This window comes from Taeniopygia guttata, chromosome 2, assembly GCF_048771995.1.
Source record: "Taeniopygia guttata chromosome 2, bTaeGut7.mat, whole genome shotgun sequence".
NCBI classification, from domain to species: domain Eukaryota; kingdom Metazoa; phylum Chordata; class Aves; order Passeriformes; family Estrildidae; genus Taeniopygia; species Taeniopygia guttata.
The window spans coordinates 66,089,385-66,100,482 of record NC_133026.1 but is presented as its reverse complement, the minus strand read 5'-3'; the positions used below and the strand labels follow the sequence as shown (position 1 = coordinate 66,100,482).

The 11,098-nt window shown below is 41.0% G+C and overlaps 2 long non-coding RNA genes across 3 annotated transcripts in view; one reads left to right on the top strand and one right to left on the bottom strand.

Annotated features, from left to right (window-relative positions):
* Nucleotides 1-2,343: 2,343 nt before the first annotated feature.
* On the bottom strand, nucleotides 2,344-8,978 carry LOC140682323 (uncharacterized). The gene is made up of 2 exons (XR_012053904.1): nucleotides 8,327-8,978; nucleotides 2,344-7,921 (listed from the first exon to the last, which is right to left on the bottom strand). It is a non-coding gene; the product is annotated as an uncharacterized lncRNA (long non-coding RNA).
* Nucleotides 5,277-11,098, top strand: part of LOC140682324 (uncharacterized) — a 58,311-nt gene continuing 52,489 nt past the window's right edge. For both annotated transcript variants that reach the window (XR_012053906.1, XR_012053907.1), the window contains exons 1-2: nucleotides 5,277-5,457; nucleotides 8,974-9,395. This is a non-coding gene — a long non-coding RNA (uncharacterized lncRNA). The remainder of the gene's footprint in view (nucleotides 5,458-8,973; nucleotides 9,396-11,098) is intronic.

The window sequence follows — 11,098 nt, the reverse complement described above, 5'->3', positions numbered from 1 at the left end:
TTTGAAGATCTGGAAAAGAGCATTTAAAAACCCGTTATTTCACCTGTTCATTTGATTTTTAAATAACTGTCTTAATTCTTATTTACCACATCAGGCCCCTGAATATACTGAGCATTGTTCCAAGTTATTGTAACCTTCCCTCTTAAAGTAGATTTAAGCCATTACAGTTTATCACATAAATCCTTCTTAGTTTGTGGATTATTGACCTGATAGGCCCAAACAGCTCCATCTGTCCTTTTAAATGGGCATGAGTGCTGTGAGTGTTTATTGCTTTCAATCCTATTATTCGCAAAATGCTTTCTTTCTCTGTCTCCGTGTGTGTGTGTGTGTGTGTGTGTGTGTGTGCTTGCGTTGCGTATTCAGGGACAACTTATCGTCAAATTATTGTCTACACCCTTTTAAACATAGGGCTTTCCAGTGCAAACTGCTCCCATACAGTAGCATAAATAAATGTACCGTTACTTGACTTGGGAAATTAAGCTGTTGACTTAAGAGCCAGCCTTTGAGAGTGATGTAAAAGTTGATAGACTGGAAGAACATTTGGAAGTGAAAAGGGACTCCCTTTTGAAATGTTGATGTGAATCAAGTCTGAGTTAATGAAGCTTTTATAGTCATAAAGTTACTTTCAGATATCTACTCTAAGTGGTTCTTTTGAAAGAGCTAAAATGATGCTCTAGGAGACATTTGTTGAAGTGAAAACAGGAATAAAAATGCTTATTACCTGTTGGTATGTGTCAGGGTGAAAATATGCAGAGAAAAACAGGCATTTTTTATTGGTTGATATTTGTAGGTCAAATAATTTACCAAGACTGAGTTAATAATTTTGATGTGTTCAGTCAAATATTTCTGATGGCAGTTTTAAAGTGCTATGAAAAGGTTCCCTGTGCAAGCATGCCTGTTCTTTCCTGTCCCAAGGGTATTCTATACACAGAGATATTCCTGTTAGGCAATGTACTGAAAAGCCTGGAGACCAAATATGAAGACAAAAATCTGCAAAATGTGGCTGCTGCCTTGGCCTGATGGATGTCATTGCTGCACTTTTGTCCTCTTCCTATGGCCGAGCCACTCCACCTGGCACCAGGAGGCCAGGCCATGCAGAACATGTGGATGTGGCTTCCCAGTATGCAGAATGCTTTGTCTCTTTGTCTCTGACCTGGCTTGATTCTCTTTGCAACAAAGATTAGTGAAAAAGAGACAGTCTAGCAAGTCTGTTCTGAATAATACTTAAAAGTCTTACAGAAACTAAAAAGCACTTTGCAGATGGTCTGTAATAGCTTTTGTACACAAAAATAGGGATATCTTAGGTCTGACTCTTGGTAGAGAGTGGTTTGTAACTGGCTTATACTCTTTTACAAGACATGTATGCAAGGGACACCTGGTTGTTTTTTCAGGGATGGGGAAACTCAGCGAAGTGGGAGGATATTTTTGGCAAGCTATTTTTGCAGAAGAAATGCCAGGTGCCAGCACCTTCTCAAATGCAGAGCTATGCCCAAAATTTGAGTGAAGTTCTGAAACACCTTTGATCATACTGTTTTGTATAAGATGGTATTATTCAAGGATACTTGTGTTAATATTCAGAGCTCAGTCCATTTACTGCCTTTTTCCTCCTTTTTTTTCCCATCTAAGTGATTTATTACTGTTTTTTAAGGCATCTGGACCCTCTGACCCATCCATGGTTGGACCATTGACTCACTGTAGGGTTTACCAGTGTCTAAATATTTTTCAAAGTAGAGAGCTTGCATAAAACACTTCTTCCTTGAAGTGGAAATAATTGTATCCTGGGTGCTCACACTTTATTTTGGCAGGGAGAAAAGTAGTGGCCTCTGGAGACAGTCCACCAAGCAGTTTTTGGGACAGGGCATCAGCTTCCCTGGCTGAAGCAATTGGAAATTCTGCCCTGTTATACAAATTCAATGCAAAATTTTGAAGTGTTTAGGAAACTTTCACTTCCCTTTTAGCATCAAACAGAACATTTATTTTTGGGAATAAGCACATTTAATCCTGCCATGATGGATACTTAGCCTAATGGAAAAAGAGAGCAATCCAGATGTTCAGCAGCACCTTGGGCAACTGTTTTAGCAACATGTATGAAATGCTGATATGCTTGAAGATATGGAAGATAGTGATAAAGAATACTTCTGCAGCATTAAAAATTAAAGCTTTGTTCTCTGAAATGTAAGCAGAACACTACCTAGAATTTTGCATATATCATATCCATAAGCTTTAGGGTAATGTCTAGAATTCCAAGTGAATATGGTTTCCTTATTGTGTAATCTTAACTAGCATCTTTATCCTACAGAAACAGAAGCTAAGCATCTGATAGAAGAGCATCTAAGAAATGAATTTGTTCATATATGTTTTATTTATATATATATAATATATAAACACACTAAAACTGTATGTAACAACTTTTACCCACAGTCACCCTAGGTACCAATAGATATATTTAACACTGAGTAATTTCTAGGAAAAATCAGTAAATGTATGTTTTTTCCCAACTTAGCCTCATTGGAATACTGAGATTAAATTACCCAAATCCCTTTTTTTCTAGCAGTTTCTCTGCACAAAACATGGGTTTCCATCAGAGAAAGGGAACTGGGCTTGCTACAGAAAGCTTAACTCCATCACCCTGAATGAATGTGGGGCCAGAAGGGAACCTTTTCAATGTTCACCGTTTCTGTTTTAACATTTCAATCACCATGAGGAGGAAGAAGGCTTTAGTGTATTACTGGAAGCTATTTATTTTATGAACTGTACCAATAACATGGCTTATATTCTATTTGGTGACTAAATTGGTTTCTGAGTTTATATTCACAGTAATTAAGTTTATCTAGTTAGGCTATAAAGCTGAACTTATTAGTCAGGCATGTGGGGATGGGTTTTGAAGAAGGGGGTTTTTTATCTATTTTAGTAGCTAGAACACTGTTTTGGTGGTGCCTTTAATACAGTCTTAAAAGCTGATCCAAATAATTTTGAAGGCTGGAGGAACAAAATCACTGCTGTAGTATTTTATTAAAGCAGCTCACATTATACTGAAAGCTTGTAAACTGACCTGTTTTTGTGAAAGCCACTCTCCTGCATCTTGGTTTGATAGGCTAATAAAAAAGAAGGAACATTCTGTAGACACTTGCAAGCTTTAGGACCAGGAGACTGAAATGTAAGGGGTAAGACAATACATATTCTTTGATAGGAAACTGGTCCATACATGGACTCATGCATTCTTCTTACAATAAAGGGAATGCAACAAAACAAATTGTTATTCACAGGTCTTTCATCTTGAAACAGAGCAATGAAAACTCAGCTGATGGTTATAATCTCAAAGCCCACCACTAGCTGGGAACATAATGTACCACAGGTCTCATTACTGCCTGGATTTCTTGGAAGCTATACTGTATTTACCTGATGTAATTTAAAGGGGGAAAATTATGAATGCTCAATTAATTGTAAAATCAAAAACACACAGAAGAAATATCTTACTGTTTTGGTATGAATATATGAATGATCTTCATGGCTGCATAATTCACTTTAACATGAAATAGCCAGTTTTGCAATAAACTCTTTCTCCAGGATGGGCCAACTCTACTAGGACTTCATTAAAAATTTCATCCTGAGCCAGGTGGGAAGACTGAGGCCAGTCAAATTGATTGAAAGCTATGGGATGTCATCACAGCATTTAAATCTTAAAGCAATTCAAAGTGGAAGTGACTGTTAATAAGCACTGGGGTATGTGGGTAACCCTATGCCAAGTTGGTAGAGGGTTTCATATACTGGAATGAATTCTGCAGCACCTAGCTCCAGAATCGTTGAGCTCAGTGAATCCTGATGGGTTTGTTGGCTAGGCAGGTTTGGCAGCCTGGGATGTGTACACTTTCTCAGGTCAGGGCTCTCTCTCCGTTTTCTGTTGAATTTGGCATTCATTGCAGAGTAAGGGAACTTCAAGGGTAGTTGAAGGGTGCAGCCCTAGTCCTCCACACACCATTGGAAAGGTACAAAAACTCTGCAGGGTCACATCTGACCCCAAATCACAAACATAAAGTCATGCTCTGGCCATATCTCTGCTTGTACCCTGCAGGCAGAATGTGATGGAGAACGAAGCAGGCAGAGGAGTTTTAGCAGGAGGACTTCAGCTGTCCTTGTACCATTGTTCCAGGCAGTTGCAGTGAGTTGTCCTGGAACATAGTGATGAGTCTATGGAAGCCAAAACTGGGCCTTTTTATCCAAAGAACTTTGTTCTTCTTCTTTTTTTTTTTTTTTTTTTTTTTTTTTTTTTATTCACTAGAGCCTCTATAAGAAAACTTACCATGACTGAGAAGAGCTTTCTTTTCAAGTAGCGAAAGTCAACACAATGTTCTAAAATCACAGTGAATATCACATTCCTGACAGCTTGATGGCATCTGCAGATGCTGAGATGAAATGATGCAGAGGAGCATAGATTATCTGATAAATATCTACACTGATCCCAAATGGTCCCAAAGGAGAAGGGTGTTCTATCTTATGAGGACTTTACAGTGTTGCTCTCTACTCCCTCAAGAGATGTGTCTGCCTGTGAGCACTGTGCAAATAAAAAGCACCATTTACAGAAAGGATCCTTCTTTTAGCTCTGCAGCAGCTGAAACTCCTGAGTGATTTTGTTCACATCTTAGACACCAGAAAAACCATTGTGGCATACAGCTTTATGTTAATATAGCACCTCTAGGACAGCTTTTCAGGAGAGGCCTGTGTGTGATTCCCTTATAAAAATAATTAGTGATAATCATTGGCAGTATACATGCAAATTTGCTTTCCAAAGCATGGAGCCACAAGACAAAGTTTATCAATCAAGGCCACCAAAGCAATTGTGAGCAGTCCCCAGAGAATTTATCCTTCAAGAATGCATGAAATCAATCTGGCAGCCTGTGAAATACACAATCCTGTTGTTTATGCCCATACAAATACTCACCTTCTCACCACGGAGGCACTGAGAAGTACAGATTAAAAGGACTGTTTCAGGACTGAAACAATCATTCTGCAGAAAGAAGCCAAGTAAAGACTGATAATTATTTTATCTGTGCTGAACAACATTGTAAGCAAATTGCACATAATTATGACAAAATACAATCAACAATGTGACAGTCTCCTGTTGTTTTCTGGGGCATCTGGCACACAGCACTGCCGAGTCAAATGTTTGTTCCCTTTCTGATGATTGGTGTCTGGTTTTTTGTCTGTTGCTTTGATTCACACTCTTCCTTCAATAAAGACTTTCTACTGTCATTGTGTACAGTGTTCACTGATTTACACCAGAGAATTGAACTTCAGCAACCACAGTCTCATCTTCATTCCACACTGCAGGGACTGTTTCCTGTCAGAAGCTCTTCCCATTCCTTGGGAAGCGGTGACAAATAAGCCCAACCAGTGATATCCCTGAGGGAACGGGGTATACATCCTGGGATGAAGGTGGACATCTCACAGAAGTGGAAGGTGAGTTTGCTATAAGGACATACTGGCAAACTTGTGCTATCAGACCCAGCTTTTGACACTCATGGCCTGGACTTGCTTGGGATTTTTGCACCACTGCTAAACCATGTGGCCTTTCAGGGGACTGATGGCCTGTTCCCATTTCGACCTTGCCAACAAGACTCCTTTTGTTGCCTTTGGCAGCAGATGGCAAAAGCTCCTTGTAAGGTGCTAGACAGTGAGATGATCTCATCTCATTTGACTAGTCTAAACCAAATGCAGACAAACTCCAGAGGCTTTTGAAGCTTATAAAATTTAGGAAAAACAAAGGGCTTCAGATTTTAAGTTGCTTGCTTTGCAAAGTTATCCTGCAGTAAGATAAAGCTAAAAAAATGGGCAACACAACTGCAGATGAAATCTAAAACTGACAAATACAGTGTAGTTCACAAAGAATGTCACAAGAATGACTAAACAGAGCTAACAGTGTTAAAGCAGCATATTCACAATTTTCCTTGCAGGTGTAGTGCCTGCCCACAGGAAAAGAAAAAAAAAAAAGCTTTGAAAATATGCAGTATATACTTAGCAACTGATCCTTGAGAAGCAAGCCAGTCCCTAATATCTTCCACATGTTTGGAAATAGAGGTCCTTCAGTTGAGGAAGCCATTAGAAAGCAGGGGATTAATTAATTACAAATTCTTTCTGGGCTTCTCCTTTTTCTGATCAGAAATTTTGTTCAGATGTGAGATCTCGTTGTGGCATTTGTCTTGGAATCCTATGGTTTTGTGTCAGCCCATCTCAAGGAGCAGAGCAAAGAATCACAGAACACACTTGCCTTAGCTCTGCAAAAGAAGCACTGGTACAAGCAGATGTTCGGCAGGCTTCAAGTGCACTGGAATGCAGCATTTAAGGCCTTAAACTTTCGGAGAGCTGAAGGATAAAATGAGGAGGCAGGAGGTGGACAGGGAGCACATCTCTATTGCCTCCCCGATGGCGAGTGCCTGCTGTATGCCAGTGATGGCAGTGAGGGCATACAGACCCCTCACACAGCACGCCTCTGCTTTTGAGGTCAAGCCACCGGAGATCTGAGTGGAAATAAACGGGAGATTGAAAAACAATGTGATGCATGGAGTATTTTTCAGAGGCGAGAACAAAGGCGGCTGTTTCTCCAGCAAGGCAATGAGCCCTCTAGAGGCAGCTGCAACCAGAGCAGCTCCTACCATGATGGTGCGCCATGGAGGGAGAGCCCAGCCTGGAGTCCTTTGCACCTTCTCCAAGCCCTGCTCCCTCTCCCACAGCCCTTCTCTCTATCCCAGCTAGTCGGTGCCCACCCCTGTCCCCTGGTAGTCACTCCCATTTTACTCAGTAGGCTGGAGAAGTCCTGGGGAAAGGAGCTGCAGCTGGGCACAGAGACAGCAGCATCTAAGCCACCTTAAAAAGTTTGCAAAAAAGTTTGTCTGCTAGTACATTATGTATAGACCTTTGACCAGTCTTCATCCTACTGGTGGTATTTCTTTAAAGATGTGACAGGAATTGAGGAAAACGTCTTCTCAGCTACACAGTAATTATTTCAGAGTCAAACTGTGTTCAGAATGAATCTAATCACAGTCCTGCCAGTCTCTAGTAAGAGTTGTTGAGTGCAGCAAGCACAATCACCCCGCCATACCTACAGGAATGGCCAGGGCATTCTCACCCCCTTAGTGCTTCCTCCTGAAGAGTGAAAAGGGAGTGAATAACAGCAGAAAACTGCTGGGGAACAGTAGTGAGGGTAGAGGGTGTCAAGCAGGCTACAGGGTAGCTTCGAACATAAAAGGTGATTAATTCCTTACTGTCAACGGTTTAATTGAAGTCACAGACTCCTGCATGTTCTATCCTGGAAAAGAAAGTGAATACTGTGGGAAGGCAGTGATTTTAACCAGGCTGGTTTTCCAAGGGCTTCTGAAGCTGTGAAGCTGACTCATCTCTGGCTCCTCTGTGCTGTTCGTGAAGCAGTAGGCGGCGAGGCTCGATGTGCAGCCTCCCTGGAGCAGGGGCTGTGACTGGGGTCGTGACCGTATGCCAGTTGTGTTTTATCACTCTTGCTTCATTTTCAACGATTTGGAACTTGTCAAAAGCAGCAGTTCAGTATATAAGAGAAGTTGTTCAGGCTTTGAAAAAACTCTTCTAGGCACCTCTGTACACTTGTCTTTACAAGACAGCATAAAACCTTTCTGCAATCCCTCTGAGGAATGTGTTATGCACCAGTTGTGGGCATTCAGCTTGGCCTGGAGAAGTGCCCTGCATTTTTGCTCTGCTTTCTCTTCAAAGCTCTGAGTGATACCTATCTATTCAACTATACAACCACAATTTCTCCAAAATGAGAACTTTCTTTTTTTATCCCTGTTTTCTCAAAAGACTTATGCTGTAAAGTCAGCATTAAAGGGCTTAACACCTTAAGCCCCTTGTGATGATATCTGTGGTATTAATTACTGGATGAACTTGTTCCAGTAATCTGCAAGACACAACAGCAAAATGGTTCTGATGATTTCTCTTCTGAAATATCTAAGTCTACTATTAGCATTTCCTATGTTCTTACTTTTATTGTCTAAATCTTAATTAAAAACCTAATAAAATGCCATAATTTGATTAAGAGACAGTGATAATTTAAAACATGCATTTAATTTTTTGCACCACTCTCAGGTTCATCCATCCTTCTCAGGCAGAGGAAAAAAGCTGCTCCAATGTTATACAGAATTACCCCTTATTATATAAGCCTCTCACATGATATTTGTGGGATAATATGAAAAATAGCATGTATAAAGCTCTTATTTACAGTTTTAATTGATTGTGCACATTATTTTTAAAGGTGTCATAGCTGATTTAATTCAATTAAGAATATATGTTAGCTAGCTCTTACCTGACTGCTTTTGGAGGAAATTCAAGGAAGATGTTCTTGATTTGGTTTTTTTCCCTTTCCAAGTGGAGGCAAGAATTAGGTGCATAAGTTCTCAAAAAGATTGCAAACATATAGTTCAATTTAATCTCTTTGTTATTTTTTTTTTTTTTTGTAAACTAATAAACGTTTTGGAATCAGCATTTTTAAGTGACTTAAGCCTACAGATTGATGCTTGGGCTGACATGTTAGCAAGGCAGGGGAGGGACGATTTATTCTTGGAAGTCTGTGACAGAATTGATGTAAAGCCTAAAAAAGATGTTTCTTTTATAAAGATGTTGGTGCTCTATAGGCAACAGTCCACACATTTCATCTGCTTGTTATGTTGTTGGTCTCTCACAAGCTACAAACCCCCACTGCTGTAAGCAGTAGTAACAGCAATCCGTAGCCCACTTAGCATCAGTTGCCTAAACACTTGTAATGCAGCCCAGTCCTAGACTGGAAAGCAAATAGCTAGCTGATTTTTTTCCCCCTTGGTTTTGAACTTTTGGCCAACAAAAACCTTGGTTTTCTGCATGTGTTTTTGGTGTGAGGGGAGAAAGTTCCAGTTAAGCCAATGCCATCTTAAAAGAACAAAAAATTTACTTTTTACTCTTGACTTTGTCTTTCAGGCTACAGAACTCTGAAGATCACAATGAAATTTTATCTCAGCAATGAGTAGAAAATAATAACTTGTGTCTTGTCAAGCCATTCTCCTGTCTCCTTTGACAGCTCACCCTTTGGTGGCTGCAGTGGGTTGGACATGTGTTACACGTGATGGGCCTTTTGGAATAGCCCACCAGGAGGAAAGGAACATAGACTTGGAAGCATCCCCTGTCTTCGTCTGAAAGCATCTGGGCATTTTAACCTGTCTTTGGGTACTATTTTGCAGCCAGATTAAGAGCTCTTGCCCTTCCTCTTTGTAATTAGGGAGAGATTATGTCTGATGCCTTTCTGGTGGTTGTTTGGGATTCAGGGAAGGAATTTTACTCTTGTCATGGCTGTCTGATCAGTACTGAAGTTTCACTGGCTTTTTCCTGAATCCAGATATCAGGTAAGTAAATTTATAATTCATGTCATTACAGCTGGCTGGTTCCTAAGAGAAGGGACTGGTTTCCCAGCAGGTTGGCTGAGGAAAGAGGAAGAGTTGCACAGTCACAAAATGTTTTCCTAAAATAAGTTAAAATTGCCCATGTTTCAGATTGTGTTTGTTGTCTCCTGTCCTTACAGCATTCAGTTCCAAGAAGAGCCTTGTTCTGTATTTGCAGATAGCAGGTCTCTCCCTTACCCTCTCCCCTTCTGGCTGAATGTGCCCAGCTCTCTCAGGTTCTCCTCCTACACCACGTGCTCCAGCCTCGTGGTGGCTCGCTGCTAGACTGGCTCCAGATTGTCAATGTTTTTCTTGTATTGTAGAGGACAAAAGTGGATATAACACCTCAGCTGTGGTCTCTCAATTGCAGAGGACAGGGAAACAAGCATATCATCATTCTTGTTAATGCAGCCTGCCATGCAGTTGGCTTTCCTTGCTGCAAAGATGCATTGATGTTCAACTTGATGCTCACCAGGACTTCCAGGTCTTACCTGCAAAACTGCTTTCCTGTCAGAGCTCAGCCTGTCCTGTGCATGGGTTTATTTCTCACCAGGGCAGGGCTTGGTGCTTCCTTTGGTTGAACTTCATGAGGTTCACCTTGGCCCATTTCTCCAGCCTAATTTCCATCATACTGGCTGCCCTTCTGTTCTGACACTGCCTGAAAACCTGCAGAGAGAACACTCATTCCCTGCTGGCATTGATGCTTGGCACCAATCGACAGTGGATGGGAACTGTCACCATTAGTTTGTTATCTTACTGTAAAACTTTCATACTGTCTCTCTGTGAGTTCCCACGGGCAGCTTCTCACAACACCATCTCCTTTTCTCTTTCTTCCACACGGCTGGTGACTTCTTCCTGACTCTATCATGACCCTTTCTGTCCCTAGCAGCACATACTAACCCTTACTGTTCCTAGCACAACCACCTGACGCTTGCTCCTTGCTGAAGCACACCAACTGACTCCAGCTCTCATCTTGACCAGCTAACCCACTCTTTTATAACACCCATCCTTATTGGACACAGCCAGGCAAGGCTGTCCCTGCTCTTTGGTAACTAGTACAGCACCAGCTCCTCAGGGGCGAGGTTGCCTTCAGCACTATCTCTATTCTCTCACAATCCATCCTCCCACAATTCCCCTTATCCAGTTTCTTATACAGACACTACACAATAGTGGCACTGGTAGGGACCTCTGAGGTACTCTACAGGGAAGGGGCTGCCATTTGCACTTCAGTCCCATGATCACCAACCTTGGAGCCTGAGGGTTCAGAAGATTTTCCACACAGCTTCTTGTCCCCACATTAGCTCCATCTCTCACCAATTTCCTTGCAAATTTGATTTGTAGACGAAGGTGTAGACTAAGTTAGGACTTAAAATAACCATTTGGGTTCATAACAAAATATTTCTATTGCTTAGGCAATAAATAAATAAACTGTGGTGCCAACTTATGCCAAAAACTTGTTTTGTGGACTGTAAAATTGCTGCCATTTCACACAGAGATATGCCAAAAAACCCATGATAAAAAAATATGGGGAAGTAGAAAGCACTTCATATAGGCTGGCTGTTGAAAGAAGACTTACATAACTCCTATGTCAGACTGAGGATCGACCTAGTAATTTAAAAAATATTAGATTAATTCAAAGGATAATGAATCCATGAGCTAATCTCTGG